Source organism: Rattus norvegicus, chromosome 7 (assembly GCF_021556685.1).
Source record: "Rattus norvegicus strain SHRSP/BbbUtx chromosome 7, alternate assembly SHRSP_T2T, whole genome shotgun sequence".
In the NCBI taxonomy this organism is placed as follows: domain Eukaryota; kingdom Metazoa; phylum Chordata; class Mammalia; order Rodentia; family Muridae; genus Rattus; species Rattus norvegicus.
The window spans coordinates 70,809,795-70,823,727 of record NC_141540.1 but is presented as its reverse complement, the minus strand read 5'-3'; the positions used below and the strand labels follow the sequence as shown (position 1 = coordinate 70,823,727).

Below are 13,933 nucleotides of genomic sequence, written 5' to 3'. Positions count from 1 at the left end.
TAACATCGATCTCAGTTTGCAAACTGTCTCTCATCTTTAACTTTTTTTTTCAGAGCTGAGGACCGAACCCAGGGCCTTGCACTTGCTAGGTAAGCGCTCTACCACTGAGCTAAATCCCCAACCCCTTAATTTTAACTTTTTTTAAAAATTTTTTAAAATTTTTAAAAAAAAAATTTTGTATCTCATCTTTAATAAATGGTGAAGTTATACATACACCAAAGAATTGTTTTCAAACAAGCAAACAAACAAAAAAGAGTAATTAAGTAAATATATTATATTAACTTAAGGTAGTTTGTAGTATATTATATAGTAATTGTACTACACTCAGCTACTTTGTGGAATTACCTTGACGAAGTATAATTTTCTTACATTCTTCACTTGAGCATTATAAACCATAGCACCACTATGGTATTTTTCCCCAGCAATTAATTAATTAATTAATTAATTAATTCCTTCATTCACTCTATATCCAGACCCTCTCCCACTGAGGCCAGACAAGGCAGACCAGTTAGGGGAACAGAATGCACAGGCAAGCAACAGAGCCAGGGACAGCCCCTGCTCCATGTGTTGGGGGACCCACATGAAAATCAAGTTGCCCAGCTGATTGTGTGTGTGTATGTGTGTGTGCGTGTGTGTGTATGTGTGCGTGTGTGTGTATGTGTGTGTATGTGTGTGTGTATGTGTGTGTGTATGTGTGTGTATGTGTGTGTGTATGTGTGTGTATGTGTGTGTGTATGTGTGTGTGTATGTGTGTGTGTATGTGTGTGTGTGTATGTGTGTGTGTGTATGTGTGTGTGTGTGTGTGTGTGTGTGTGTATGGGGTAGAGGTGGGGTGGTCAGGTCCTGCCTGCCCTTGTATGCTCTTTGATTGGTGGTTCAGTTTCTGGGATTCCCCAATGGTATTAATTTTTTTTAATATTTCTTTGAACACAGATTTATATCTTGCTTTTCACTAAACATTTTATAAGCACCATGTTACTCCACACCTTTCATGGGTGTTGTCTAAGGAATGTACAAGAACCTATCAAGATGAGAATATAATTGCAGCCAACACTCAGAGGCAGAATTTAGGCAGTCTTGTTCCCTCATGGCACTAACATTATGACATAAAGGAGGAGGGAGCAGAGACTGTGGAATCCTGTGACTGTGGCTGGCAAAACATCAAGTGAGGAGGATGTGTGTCATAAATGGGAAAAAGTGCCCAGGATTCCGGATGGAACAATGGGTCACAGGGGAGTCTGCTGTTGGGCCAGTAGAGAAGTCAGTAAACCCAAGAGGCTCATCCTGGTGACAAGGAAGACCCTGTGCCCCATGTCTCTGGCCGGGCTGACTCACTCTGTTTTGATACTTTAATCTTCCTCGAATGGTACTGTTCCTCCCAGACACTTTCTGTAGACTCTAGTGTATTTCTGATTCCTATTATTGAGATTAGAAAATAATATGGATCTTTCATCTTTGACCTTTGAAAAATGAGCATGGTAATAGAACAACAACAACAAAACTATCCGGGGATTTTTTTTTTTTTTTTTTTTTAGGAATTCCTTTCTTAAGGCCAGTAAGAATCCAATACCTTTGAAACGGGCAAAGAATTAAAGGCTAGAGTACTGGTTAGTTTTTTTATTTGTTCTTTTAGTTTTTTTTATTATTTGTTCTTTTGATTTGGTTTGGTTTAAAATTTTTCCCCATGGTTTTGTTTGGTCAGCTTAACACCAGCCAGATTCACGTGGATTGAGGGAGTTTCAAAATGTGTTTATGTGACTGGCTTGGAGGCAAGTCTTGGGGCGTGTTTTCTTTTTTAATGGTTGATGTGGCATCCTAGCAACTTCAGGCAGTGCCACCCCTGTGGAGATTATTTGGGAATAGATAAAAATGCAGCACAAGCAAGCCATGAAGAGTATGGGGTGCTCCTCCATGGACTCTGTATCCATCCTGCTTTGAGTCCTGCCCTGACTTCCTTCATGATGAACTGTAAGCTTTACGATGAAAGAAATCCCTCCTGCTACACATCACTTTTGGTTATGGTGTTTACCACAGCAGGAGGAAGCAAAGGAGAACAGCTGGGCAGTATTTGAAGACTACCTGCAAAGTGGGAAATACCAAATCAAACAAGTATTGTTCAAGCTTTCCTAAATTTTGATCTGAGAATGTCACCAGGCATTTGATCTGAGAATGTCACCAGGCCTTCAGAAGAAAGGGTGTAAATGTCCTCATAGCCTTACTTCAGGAGGTCCTAAGCCTTTTGCATAGGGTCTGTTTCATCAAAATTTCAGTATTGCTTAGAGGAACTTGCGCTCTCTATGGCGTCAACTTTTTAACCAGAGTGTCTAGTTTGGGTGGTAGAATTCTGCGCAAGATTTTTATTTCTATTGAATCCTAAAATCAAGGTCTGTTAACTATCCCATCAGCATGATGAAAATAGTATTAGAAAAACAACAGAAAAAAAAAGGAAACCAATAGTATGAATGCCCTGCCTTTCCCTCTGAATTTTGAGACAAGGCCTTTCATTAAGTGGAATAGACTGGTCTTGAACTCTCTCTTGAGACTGGTCAGGCCTTGAGCATGTGACATTTCTGCCTTGGACTCCTGAACCACCTGGATCAGAGTCCTGTGCCACCCAGCTCTGCTCTTTTAATTGCCTACTACTGTGTACAACCATCTCATAAACAGATTTATATGTGCATATTAAAGTTCTATATTTTAGTACTTTTATGTTATAAAACATAGAATAGAAAAATAGCAGGCATTCATTATATAATCTTGAGAAACATTTTAAAAGCCTCACAAGTTATATAGAGTGACTTCCCCAAACTATATTCAGTTAATAGCTCTTAATGTCCTGTTCTGGATTGTGTGTGTGTGTGTGTGTGTGTGTGTGTGTGTGTGTGTGTGTGTGTGTGTAAGCACATATATATTGCATGGTTAAAAGAAAATCTCCCCTTGCCCCCTCTGTGAGCTTTCTTGAATCAACTGTCAACAAATAAATTAATAGCAAAGGGCATATTTTTGTTTGCTTTTGAAATAGGGTTTTACGCATCCTCCAGTGTTTTTACACATCCTCCAGCCTGGCTTTTAAATTTGAGATTCAACTTTGTCAGACTCCTGAGTGGGAGATAGGAGATTCCAGACATGAGCTACCATGTCAGGAGGTCCATATAAATGTCCCTGCGCAGTGGTGGCTAGCAGGAGAGTGATTACCTACCCGTCAAGGGAGATTTGCAGGGTTACCTCCATTCAGGCGGTGAGGGAAAAGTGGACTTCCTTATGAGAGGTAATCAGTGGGGTTTTCTTTGGAATAGGGAAATTGGAAACAGTTGTCACTGGAATTTGAATGTACCGGTGGGTCAGACTTCTTTGAACAGCAGTCAGTCGATGCAAGTGAGGTGCATTGCTCTCCTCTTCCGACAGGTTATCCATGAGAGCTTAAGGAGGTGCTGGAAATGAATGCGCTCCTTCAGAACCAGCATTAGGTACCTAAGCTGAGCAAAGCCCATCCTATGAAACTTGGTTAAGAGGACAGAGACAAGGCATGGTAGGATGGGCAGTGATTTTCATTCTCAGATAGTGTCTGTAGATCCATACTTCATGGTTCTGTTCCCTCAGCTAGAACACTGCAGTGGTCCACCCGCACAGTACATCCTTCAAAACACAGGAGCTGGCTGGAGAGGTGGCTCAGCCTTTCAGAGCACTTGCTGCTTTAGGACAGGGACTGGGTTAGTTAACCCACACCCACAGGGTGGCTCACTAATGTCTTTAACTCCAGTCCCAGGGTCTTCTTATACCTTCTCTAGCCTCTGTGGACACTGCATGTATGTGGTAGATGCTCACACATGCAGACAAGTGTGTAATACATAGATAATAAAAATAAGTATGATAAAATAGAATCACACTTTACCGATTCTACCTTTCTTGTTTGTTTTGCTCAGTGGTTTGCACAGATCCGCTACGTCCCTGTTTTCAGGTTTATTAGATACCGATCCGATATTTCCTAATGAATGAAACACTTTTCCCCATTGTGATGACTGTCCCCAAGAACTCTACTCAGATATCATTGCATAATTTTGTAATTTTCTGTGGAAAAGGCAACCTCACAGTCCAGTTGCTGTGTTTATGGCTCTTAGAAATGATTTACCGTGAGAGTTGTGGGGATTCCCCGGGACATTTTGAAAACATCACTATAAGCCTTGTGCTGTGAATAGCACAGACCCTCTCTTAGTACTAATGGAGGCTGACATACAGGGCAGTCCTCCCAAAACAGGTAGAGAAGACTCAGCTCCATGCCTCCTCAGGCCTCTGGTGGCCATCGGCAATACTTGATGTTCTGTGTTCTCTTCCATCTCTGTTCTGCATCCCTCTTAAGGTCCCTGTGTTTGTCTCCCCAAACTCCACCTCTCTAGTCTTCTAAGGACAACATGACCACAAGCAGGTCTCACCTCAATAATACAGAGCAAAAGAATTGTCAGAAGCTTGTACTTTTGCTCTGTGACGTACTGATACAGGTCCTGAGAACATAAACGTTGCCACCATTTAGCCTACTGCCATCGTTCAGTTTTGTGAGCCTGATAGCATAATTCCATAAACCAGGATAACTGATTGGTATTAGCAATTGATTTCTAGTTCTTCACAATGATCTATACATCAGTATGCTATTATTTAACTTACCAATTGTGATTGTGAAATCCTTAGTTTAATCCTTAACATCAATTAGAATTCTCAGAGTCATTTTAACCGCAGTTAAGAGTTTTCATGTAAAAAGTAGCTTTTGCATGGCTGACATTAGGAAGCCCATGCAGTCTTGATATCTTTCTTATCTAGCTGTCAATGTTAATTGGCCAATAGGATTTAAAAGATGGACCACTTAGAACAGTAGAAAAGCCTCCTGGGATTGCCTTCTAATTTTAATTCAATTATAGGTTGAAAAAGACAACGTTTGGTTCCATTTAATTACTGTTTTTAAATGGGATGAGCCGGCAACCCAAGGTAAACCGCTGTGTATCAGTTTGGTATTGCTACCTGTTTTGTGTAGGAAAGAAGAAACAGCAAACAGTTCACAGGAATGTTCTTTATGGAGGACCATAACCTACTTAGGTGACACGTAACCCAATGTTGGGTATGTGTACCAGAGTCCATAGTTTAATCTAGAAAGTCTGGAAGATTTTCAGTGAAGCCAACGGTCTCTCAACTGCTGTTGAGTTTATCTGGGCCTTAGTTTACTGAATCTATTAGGGATGAACGCCACCCTGTCTGGTTAAAGTTTGGGAAGTTAAACAAAGGCACCTTAAGAGTTCATTAAGGAAAATGCTGATAATTCTGTACCATGGAAAGCAAGAGAGCCTTGACTGAAAGTCTAGCCATCAATAATCACTAACACTCCTATTACTACTAAGTCTAATGTAGATCAATCAAACTGATAAAATTATATTCATTCTAGAACACAAGGCAAATTTCTGTTGAAATTGCCTGAAATAGCATTTTCAATAGACCCCAATTTGGTTTTTATTAATAGTAATAATTAAACATGTTGAAACTGCTTGAAAAATTTTTAGAAAACATAGATATAAGTAAGCTGAAACAACCGTGAACTTTAGGGCATCGATGTGTACTTGTAGTTCTTAAATTCAGTAGTTAGTATATGAGTTCTGGTGAATGTAGAAAGAACATGTACAAGAATTAAAACCTGGAAATTCCCCATAGTAATAAGACTGAGGTGTGCTGGGTATGATGTGTACTATAACCTTGGCACTTGGGAGGCTCTGAGGCAGGAGAATCCTGAATTTAAGAGTAATACAGTTCATGTAGCAAGTGCCAGATCAGCCTGTGTTTTGAAAACAAAGCAAGATCCTTTTACATAACCAAATAAATACAGGACTAGCAAAACCAAAATGAACAGGTCAAGTGAAGTGAAGGAACTTGTTCCTAAGTTACTAAGTTCCTAAGTGGGGTTGCAGCACTCTGTAGACCATGCTAACAAAGAGATGCTAGTAATAGCAACAATTTGGATACTTACTAGACTCGCTTTGAGAAACTCATTTTGCATCTACAATCCTCTATGCCTCCATTAGCACTTTGATCCAAAGTACTGGTAAAGTATAAAAGTAAATAAATGCAGTATCCGGAAGTAAGAGTGTTATTGATTCCCATACCCTGCAAAGCCCGTATGCATGTGGAATGCTTAGGTACAGCCAAGAGATCGCGTTAGCAAATATGGTGTCGTCCCGTGACAGAACAGCAAGCACTGCCTTGTAGTAGGCAGGAGGGAAGTAGCCTACAAAACTCTTCCTTGATGAAAGAGAAAAACTTCATCTTTGCTTAAGAATGGCTGATTGAATTCAACATGATCACGCATTGTTAAAATTGACAATACATATAACTGTGTGTGTGTGTGAGTGTGTGTGTGTGCATGTGCCTAAGTGTCTATAAATTAGAGATGGTAGATCAAAATCAGTAGAGAAATGATATAGCATAGATCAATTAAAAAAAGTCAAGTTGAGGCTTTCTGGATTTTTAAGCCGTTAAACGGCAACTGTGTTGTAGATTGATTTTTCTAAAATATGGGTTGGTTAGATTATACACTAAAATTTCACAGAAGTTTTGGCAAGGAGGTGGATTCGCAGCATCCCGCGATTCTTTTCCTCAGAGCTCTTTGTATTCTTTCTTCTTAACTGGTGTGTGTAAGACATTGGGTATAATTAATTATAGCCTGGGGGATCAGAGCCTGCTTTTGAGGGAAGCCTCAGGCCTTCCTCTGAGACTGCCCTGGGTGAAGTTTGCTGTACCAGAGGAAAAATGAAGAGAATTTATTCCTCTGAAAGTGTTAAGAGTTGACATGGACTGGCCACTTGGGGCGGGTGGAAGCACGGTAACTTACCCAGCTTTTGAGAGACATGGCGACCCTAAGTGTTCCAGGTAGGACAGAGCTGTCAGAAGCCACTCTTCCACAGGCCCAGCACGTCCACTGAGTGTAGACACTTCACTGCTGGGAAATGTGAAGCCTTTAACTCAATCTCCTGTCAATTGCTGAGATCCAATCCGTGACTTTCAGACTCCTTTGCTCTTCGCCCCACATCCTTCATCCTTCTGCACAAGTTCAGTGTCTCCTCTCAGCACTGTGTGACAGGCTGCCCTAGAGCCAAGCAGGGGACCGCTTATTTAAGTGAAAGAATCTAGTTTTCTCCTTGTCCTGTGCTTAATCTGGTACAAATTGCCTTTATACCAAATTTTAGATATTTTGTGTCATATGAAGGTTAATATCTTTAATAAAAGACATTTAATCTACTAGATTTAGACTTGGTTAGAAAGTTTGAATTCTGAAACAGATCCTTAAAATAGTCCTTTTTGCCCCTTACCCTCCACCGTGTCACATGGTTAAAACCCATATGTTATTGATAGTATTTAGGATAATTTTGTTAAACCTCATATGTATACACACACATAACACATACTTTAATGCCAAATTATTTAATAGTTAAGTAGATATAAGTATTGAGTGGTAGCAATGAATGTCAATAAATTTTCTGTTATAATATAGGTTGTATACTCTATTATTTGCAAGATGTCTACATATGTCCAGGTGTGTGTCCATTTGTGTGTAATATACAGGAAACCAGAGGCCAGTTCCCAGAGTGTTTTTTTTGGAGGGGATAGCCATCTGCATTGTTTTTGATGCAGGGTCTCTCACTAGGGTCTGGAGCTCAGCCGTTCACCTACACTGGCTGACTTGCAAGCCCCAGAGGTCCTGTTGCCTCCACGTCCCAGTGCTAGAATCCTAAGAAGGGACCACAGGCTGGATTATTTACATGGATGCTTACCGTCATATTCAGTTCCTTATGCTGACACAAAAGTACTTCATGCACTAAGCTATCTCTGCTGACCCTATAATTTGTTATTCTATATTTAAGAAGCTGATTCTTCTTCACCTTGCGTATTTCATTTTAGCTCCATTTATATGATTTCTCCAGTCATACCTGAGTAACCAAATTGAATTTACAGTTATGTCTATCTATGCATACACGCACATTTATTATTGTAATTATGAAAGATGTATAGTTACTGGGGTGAATTAAAGCTTGCGACTAATGAGGCAGTGGACCACAGTCAAACATTTATTACCTGCTTTTACTTTTCTGTAGATAATCTGGAGCCTGCTCTACCTTTCCCTTCACATTGCCTTCAAATATTGCACATCAACATAAAGTGACTAGGCTTAACTACTCTACATACCACCGAAACCTGTTAAAGTGGTCATCTAACAACAGGTAAATGCATATTTTTGCTTGTAGTTCCTTTGGTCATACTTACAAATAAAACAGAGAAACATAACTGCTTCCAAGTACATAGAATATTACACAGCTGTTCACAAGGAAACACATCATACCGGAGTGTGTGTGTTCAGACTGAATCTTGACTGTTGGTCAACTTCAACTGCTAAGAAGCAAGAGGTGTTTTGTGGGATGTGCTACTCTCCTAAGGGTAAGGGATTGGGATCTTAATACTATGAACTGTTAGCAGAGTGCCAGCAATAACCCCACCCCCACCCCACGGCTTATGGTCTCTCAGCCCGTAAGTTCTTGGCCTCAATAACTAACCGGCAGATGCCTGTGGTACAGTGTGGAGTCACCATGAATCCAACCAGAAAGTGCTTGTTTGTTTGCATGCCTTCTTGGCACTGTTGCACCCGGGGGCACACTTCTTTCCAGGCAGGCAGTTACTGTAGCTCTGAGATTGATAGTAACTGTTCTCCTCTGGTAGCATGCGTAACTCCTTCAAATGCTATGGAAATTAGAAAGGATGAAACTCCGCAGCCATACCAACATGGTTTCTCCCTCTCTGTGACTGAAGCATGGATCTACTCAATCTCAATGTAATGCCATTAAGTTGTAGATAGCCGAGAGTCGCAGCAACTTTAGGACTTGGAGGTCTGTGAGAGTTTATTGGCCAACAACTCCAATAAATGTAAAAGACTCCTAGCATTAGTATTTTTTGTTTTTTGTTTTTGTTTTTGTTTTGTTTTTGTTTTTGACTATAATTTATAGCTGGTGGAGTTTTGTTATACGGTAATAATGTTTGAGGTTTTATGCATGTATATGCTTAAATTTTAGGAATGTTCTGCACTAGTTTTTCCTATGATGATTTCTGAAAGCCTTTGGTATTAGTTATCCCTCCTCCACCCTGCCTTTTCACCCTAGCCCCTTTATCCCATCTTTTGTACCCCTCCTCACCTCCACTCATGCTGCTGAGTTCTGCTTTCCATGCCTTGAAAACCCCCTCTTGACACAATATTTTACTAATTTTCTCACCTCTGAGGGTATTCACATGAGACTTCTATATCTAACCTCTTCAGAGGAGAGAAGCCAGAGGTAGTTGTCATTCTGGATCCAGGCTGCCTTGTTCAGAACGCTCATTTACAGCTTCATCAATTTCCCTGTAAATATCAGAATGTATTCTTTCATATAGGTGGATAGCATTCTGTGTTATAAGTGTGCTACATGCTATTCATTCATCAAGGACGATGTAGGCTGTTTCAAATTCCTGTCTATCATGAATAGAACATCACCGAGCAGGGCCTGAGCAAGCACCTCTGGAGTAAGTTAGTCTTTGGGTATATGCCAAGAATGATGTAACTGGATGCTACGGTGGCTCCGATTCTAACTTTAGGCAGACCTTCCATATATCCACTGAGACTGTCAGAGTGACTCCTCCCACCAGTTAGTAAGTGTTCCTTCTCCTTCTCCATTCCTACACCAGCAATTTCATTGTTTATATTTTGCCATTCTGACTCATATAAAATGATATCTCCAAGTTATTTGGCATTTCAGTTTAATTTTCAGGGCTAAGGATCTTGACTGTTTAAAAATCATTCCTCAGATACTTATCTTTTGAGTATTTTCTGTTTGGTATGTTGCCTCGCTGGCTTTTTTTTTCCTCTTGATATTTGGCCCCTTTACTATCTTTGTGTATTGTAGATACTAATCCTCTGTCAGATATATAGCTGGAAAAAATGTTTTCTCATTCTGGGGGGTAAAACTCTATATCTCGAGAAAAGTCAGGGGGAAGCCCTACAAGTAGACGGAATCAAGTATTGAGATAAAATAAGCAAACAAAATATGTTAATGAGCACAGGATAGTAGGAAAGACAGGATACCATAAAGGACTGCATCTTCAAGTTGAAGCATAGAGGAAAGAATCCTACATTAATGGTTCATACCAGATCCTTAATAAGAGCATGGAAGAAAATGTCCTAAACTAAGATAACCGTACAAGCTAAGATAACCGTACAAGCATAAGTAACACACCCGACATCAGCTGGACAACACTAACAATGAGGCACTCCCCAGTCTCTCCACGACACAACACCAAACATACAGAATCAAGCAACACATCGAGAAAGATAGACATACAAACATAAGCAGCACACTGAACCCCCAACTAGAGAAGACCAAAACAGAAACTCCTCACAGCATCATATCATAGTCAAACTCTACACCTACAGAATAAGGAAAAAGTATTGAAAACAGCAAGAGAAATACCACCTGAGTTCCCTATAAAGGACAGAAGCTGATTTTTTAAGGAAAGCTTTAAGGTTTGAAAGAGCCTGGTGACCAGGACTGCTAACTTAGATGGAGTTACCCAGAAAAACTGCCTGCAGTAGTTGGAGAAAGGAAAGCTTTTCATGATGCAAGCAACCTACAAAATCTAATATCAAACAAAAAGTGCTAACCTGTGAACTGGAAGCAATATTCTGAGCTGAGGGGAAGAGTAAGCATAGACATTGACTCTAGCAAGAAATCAGAGCTGAAGCCTCATCCAAACAACCCCAGCTAAGAATACAAACCAGCAGACAGTGTTCATAAGGATTCCAGTGTACACCTGACTTTCACTAATAACTCTGTTAATGACCTCAACGCTCCTGTCAAAAGACACAGCAGAACAGTTCATAGCAAGAAGAAAATCTTGGACAGATTGCTATGACTTTTTAGAATCATCATCATCATCATCATCATATCATCATATCATCATCATCATCATCATAGTAATAACAAACCATAATAATAAAAATACAATACTACTTGACAGATTGCTATGCCAGACTTCAAGACTTTTTAAGAACCATAATGATAAAAATATTGCATGGACAGGAAACCAGAAATATAGAGCCCTAGAACAAAATGGAAGGGTCAAATATGGGCGCACAGAACTATAACCATGTGATTTTTGACAAAGAGACAAAAGGCATACTGGCAGAACAGAATGCATCCTAAACATATGGTTCTGGGAGCCTGGATCTGCACATGCAGAAGAATGAAATTAGATCCATAATGGTCATCCTGCACATAAATCAGATTTGAATGGCCCAATGATTTCAGTTTGAAACCTGAAACCCTAAACTGCTAGGAGAAAACCTATGTAACCTAGGAAAGGACTACTAACAGAACTCCATTTTAAAAAGGCGGTAAAATGCCCCCAAACCGACAACTCAGACCTCATAAAACTAAAAATTGCATTATAGCTAAGAGAAACATCACTCGGGTGAAGAAAAAATCCAAAAGCAAGAGAGCGTCTGTCCCAGCTGTGCATCAGAAGATTCATATCCACGATATACAGAGCTACAAAGGAAGTCAAGGAAATAAATGGTTCATCTAAAAGATAGCTTGGGATCTTAATAGTTTTAAATAGAACACTTAAATGGCTAAATAATACCTCAAAAAGGATTCATTATCCTTAGCAATTAAAGGAATTCAGATTAAATAACTTTGATTCCTTCTCACACTAGCCAGAATGGCTGAGATACATACTCTTGTCTACCTGGCCCAATCTATTTGTGATGCTTTCTTTGGAACATTTTGTTTGAATTCCAGACTTTTTCATTTCAAATTTTGTTTCATTTTTGGATTTTCTTTATAGATTCTCTTTATTAATTATAGCCTTGAATTGTTTTCATTATTTAATTCAACTTTGTGTTTGTCTAATGGTGTTGATTACAGCATTTATTCTTACCCTTTTTGAGACCTTTATAATTATTTTATATTTTATTATTTTTGAGTTCTTTATAATTATTGCTATTTTAAATTCATTAGTTATTTTGTATCATCTAAGTCTTTTCCCAGAGGACATTATTATGGGAGCACCATTTTTATTATTTAACTTTATTTTAATTTTTGAGTTCATGGTTAAAACATTTCCTTTTCTTCCCTCCAAATCCTCTCATACATCCCCCAACTCTTTCAAATTCATGGCCTCTTCTTTTTTACATGCTAATTGATACTGTATACGTATTTGTATATGACATATATTCCTAAATATAAGCTTTTCCATGTGTGTGATGCTACCTATATGTTCAGTACTGGACAATTGCCATGCTCCTACCCCGAGGAAGACAACTTCCCCCTCCCTGCTCTTCCGTGGGCTGTAGTTCTTTGTAGTTGGCACCAGGGTGCTGATTTTTAGCAGAGACTGTTGTGTAGGTTAGTATGTAGGTCGTTGGGTCCATTCAGTCTTGGAGCAACTAACTCAGTGGCAGTGTCTGAGTGGGGTATCAGAAGTGGTCTGGGCTGACCTATGGAGAACAGCTATGCTCATCGATAATCCTCAGGAGACTATGACAGGTGTTGAGGACTTCTCCTCATGAGCTGGAGTAAGGGGAGTGGCTGTGTGTGTCTGGGGTCCCAGCCTCGGGTAGGGGGACCTGCAAGCACAGGACACACGGTCCTCAAATGAGTGTGAATGTGTTGGTAGCAGAGCTGTCTTGTTTCTACATGGAAGGGAAGGGCCAGCCATGGAGGGAAGGGCCAGCCAGTAGAAAAGAAGCCTGTGGCCCTCATGGAGCAAGTGGTGTGCTGTTAAGGATGTATCTGATGCCCTTGGCTGGAGGAGAAGGATGATTGTTTTTATGCAGTTTACAATGACAGGAAAAGGAGTTGCAAAGTGTTACTTCTAAATGTTTACCACATTAACTATGCTAAAGACTACAGAGCTGCCTGCTCCGTAAATGCCTTTTGGTATTTTCTCAGCGACTTTCTCAGTTTTCTTTTTTAAAATTTTCAAGCCAAAAGGAAACTGGTCACTTTGAAATTTAATTGGAAAATGTGGTAATAAGTCCAGATTCGTAAGATGACTCCCAAGACCTAGTGCTCTCTTCCACCAATGTTTATAATCCGTCTCTCCCTTTGTTTTCTTTAAGCGTCACACACTTCTAACAACACTATTCTTGGTACATGAATGTTGCAAATTGATCTTCAAACAGAAATGGTACTGTTTTAAAACCTAATAAATGAGCGGCTAGGAGAGATAATTAGTTTTGTTTCCAACAAGAAACAATTGAAAAGAGTAGAACACACTGTAAAGATATATACCATTTAAAAGTAATTCTTGACAGATATGTGGGGTTTTCCCCCACTAATTTGTATCTTCAGTAGAATATTAACCTAGTACAAGTGTTTTTCATTAAAAATCAGTAACCACTTTACAAGCATTATTTTTTCCATGCCTGAATCAATTTTGTTGCTGTTTTCTTTGACATTTTGGTGGGCTTTTGTTAAAGGAGAGATTTTTTTCTCCCTGAGAAGATAACATCGGCACACACATACACATGCACACACACGTACACATGCATACATACCATACACACATGCACACACACATGCACACACACACACGCACACACACACACACACACACACACACATGTACTTACATACACAGATGCATTCCATAGGTGCACACACACCCCTACTCATTCTTATAAGGAGACCACACTCCTATAGACCAAAGTAACAAGTTCACCAAAGTCCACGTCTGACCAGTGGGGTTTTTTTCAAAACCTATTTTTAATGATGGTTCTTAAATGTTTTAACCTTCCTTTTAACCTTTCACCCACCAGAGGTAGTGGGAAAGAAAGGATATGGGGAAGTGGACCTGTTTAGAAAGGTTCTTTAAAGCA

The 13,933-nt window shown here is 39.7% G+C and overlaps 1 protein-coding gene across 50 annotated transcripts in view; it reads left to right on the top strand.

The window, feature by feature from the left end:
- Slc16a7 (solute carrier family 16 member 7) overlaps nucleotides 1-13,933 on the top strand; it is a 167,706-nt gene that overhangs the window by 74,672 nt on the left and 79,101 nt on the right. For 14 of the 50 annotated variants that reach the window (XM_087556067.1, XM_087556076.1, XM_087556094.1 and 11 more), the window contains 2 exon segments: nucleotides 54-89; nucleotides 8,127-8,252. The gene's annotated coding sequence lies outside the window, so the exon portion shown is untranslated. 50 annotated transcript variants of the gene reach the window in all.